The following is a 2,934-nucleotide window of genomic DNA, read 5'->3' as shown; positions in this document are numbered from 1 at the left end:
CTTCTGCCCAGTTTTATATTGGATTTATTTGTTTTCCCATTGAGTTGTATGGATTCTTTGTAGCTTTCAGATACTGACCTCTTCTCAGATGGACAGTTTGCAAATACCCTGTCCCATTCCATAGGTTGCCTTTTCATGTTGTTGACTGTTTCCTTTGCTGTGCGGAACATTTTTAGTGTGATGTAGTTTATTTTTGCTTTTCTTGCCTTTGCTTTTGGTATCCAACATCCGCTTTTGATTCCTGCACCAGGTCAGAATAAGCCAAGAGCTGGTCTGTCCTCCCACACAGAGGTCCTCACTTCTCTAGGACCTCTTGGCTCTGGTTTCTTCCATGGGGTCTTGTCCAGGTTTCATTAGTATTTGTTCAGAGGCTATTTTTAGCTGGCTGGACCTGTTTTGAGGTAAATCTTTTGGGTACTTGCCTGGCATTATTTTTTTTTTAAACTGATCATGACTATTTTAAACTGAGTCTAAGTTCTAAGGCAGAAACATTTCCTTTTTAAGGCGCTGTTTCTCTGGCAGTTATAAAGACTAATCCAAAAGATTAGCAAAAATAGCCCCTTGTTAAATAGCTTCAATCTGGGAAACACAGGCACTTCTGTTCAATGAACCTCTCTGGGGTGAGAGAAGGAAAGAAGAAAAATCAAGGATTGCTATGGACATCCATGGATAGTGAAGTCTTTGCTGTAACCAGAATTTGTTTAAAAAACAAACCAAGCAACCGGAAAGCTTACCTTTATCAACAGCATATCCCAAATACATCACCAAACATTTAAGTTAAAGCAGTAGTCTGCTGGGGAGGAAGGCTCTTCCCTTTCCATCCGGTTCAAAGTAAGCCCGGATGGGCACTTACAGGTACATCCAGGAGCTGTGGAGGAAGCAGCAGTCTGATGTAATGTGCTTTTTAAAAATTGTTTTAATGTGTTATTTGTTTTTGAGAGAGAAAGCACAAGCAGGGGAGGGACAGAGAGAGAGAGGGCAACAGAGGGTCTGAAGCAGGCTCTGTGCTGATAGCAGCATGCCCAGTGCAGGGCTTGTGCAAGATCATGACCTGAGCCAAAGTCGGTTGCTCAACTGATCAACTCTCCCCCCCTCCCCAGGCGCCCTGTAATACATTGTGTGCAGTACTGCCAGCTCTCTGCACTCCACAGCGCCCCCCCACCCCTACCCAACCCAGCCTGGAGACTGGGGTACAAGGCCAAGCAATGCTATGTCATATGTCAGATTTGTGTGCTGCGTAGTGGCCGCAAACGCCCAGTGCCTAAGGGTGCGACCTCCAGCAAGCCTGTCCCTCTTGTTCATCATGGTGTCAACCAGCTAATGTCATAGAGGAGAGAGCTGAACACCACTGTGGGGGCTCTGGGAGTCTTGAATTCTTACTGGGTTGGCTAAGATTCCACGTACAAATTTTTTTGAATTTATCCCCGTGGATCCATCCCATAAAGCTCTCAGAAGAAGTCCTGACTCCCAGTGGATCACCAAACTGGTGCACAAGCACAGGGAGACTCGAGGGCTGACATCCACAGGGCAGGACATGGTCACAAGTTGCCAATAATGTAAGTAATGTTTGTAAAAATCTCACCTAATAAACAACTTAGGATAGTCATGTCTGCTGAAAAGCGTTCTTTATCTGTTAAAATGAGTTTTCTGCTGGGGTGCCTGGGTGGCTCAGTTGGTTAAGCGTCTGACTTCCGCTCAGGTCGTGATGTCACAGTTCGTGAGTTCGAGCCCTGTATCGGGCTCTCTGCTGTCAGCACAGAGCCCTCTTGGGATCCTCTGTCTCCCTCTCTCTCTACCACTCCCTAGCTAATGCCATCTCTCTCTCTCTCTCTAAATGCTGTTTGGTATAACAGATGTAAAATAAATTCCATAAAAGTGGGGTGCAGAAGCCATCCGTGCAGACTTGTTGGTGTGAGCATTGAAACCTACAGCTTCCCTGAGGTGACATAATGCTCTGCCAGTTTCCTCTCAAATGGTTGTTTTTAGGGGTATGGTGAGAACAAACATGTTACCTTGGGTTTTCCTCAGAAATGTGAAGATTATCCCGATCTTTCATCATGATCCTATGCAGAATAATAGAGTCACCTCGGAAGGGCCTACAGTTTTAGGCTGAATCCTATATTCCGTGTATGTAACAGCTACTTCCACAAGAATAGTCTAAAAGAATGCCACCATTTTTAGGAGAATTGAATAAACCTGTCACAAGAGGATTCTCTTACAAATGAAAATAAATCCTGCTTAACCTAAGCAAAAAAAAAAANTAAACTAAAAAAAAAAAAAAAAAAAAAAAAAAAAAAAAAAAGAGGAAGGAACAAAGGAAGGAAGAAAAAAAGGAAGGGAGGAAGAAATAGTCTGCTAAACTCTTCTGGGTCAACCCCATACCTCCCTGGTTTATCTCAGTGGGTTAGGGTTGGTTTCTACATCTTTTGGAATCAGTCGATCCTCAGGCTTGCCTTACAGTTTTAGGGGTCCAGATCTCAGCCCCCTCAACCCTGGCAGCCACAGGCCCGGAAGCAGGCTTCGTCTTCACAGGGCTGCAGGTGGAGCACCGGGGTGGTTCAGTAGATTGAACATCTGACTATTGACTTTGGCTCATATCGTGATCTTAGAGTCGTGGGATTAAGCCCTTGCATTGGGGATGCTTGGGATTTTCTCTCTCTCTTTCCCTCTGCCCGCCTCCCCCACTTGTGCTCTCTCTCTCAAGAACAAACAAACAAAAACAGACAAACAAAACAACAAAACCCCCACAACAACTAATTTTTCAGCCTCATAGTTGCTAATTCTAAGTGCAGATGTGCCCACTGGGGGCACTGGGAAGGGTTGTTGTTTAGGGCTGAGGTTCAGATCTGGTTATTGGCATGATCATCAATCAGCATTGGTGGTGAAAGAAAATACCACGATGGGAAGATCCATGATGAATAGTCAAGGATGAGA

The 2,934-nt window shown here is 44.7% G+C and overlaps 1 pseudogene; it reads left to right on the top strand.

Annotated features, from left to right (window-relative positions):
- Positions 1 to 841: 841 nt before the first annotated feature.
- LOC144227232 (large ribosomal subunit protein eL15 pseudogene) lies at positions 842 to 1,555 on the top strand (annotated as a pseudogene).
- The last annotated feature ends 1,379 nt before the right edge of the window (positions 1,556 to 2,934 follow it).

This window comes from Crocuta crocuta, unplaced genomic scaffold (genome assembly GCF_008692635.1).
Source record: "Crocuta crocuta isolate KB4526 unplaced genomic scaffold, BGI_CrCroc_1.0 scaffold273, whole genome shotgun sequence".
NCBI classification, from domain to species: Eukaryota; Metazoa; Chordata; class Mammalia; order Carnivora; family Hyaenidae; genus Crocuta; species Crocuta crocuta.
Note: the sequence above shows the minus strand (reverse complement) of the source record. Positions and strands in the feature narration are given on the sequence as shown.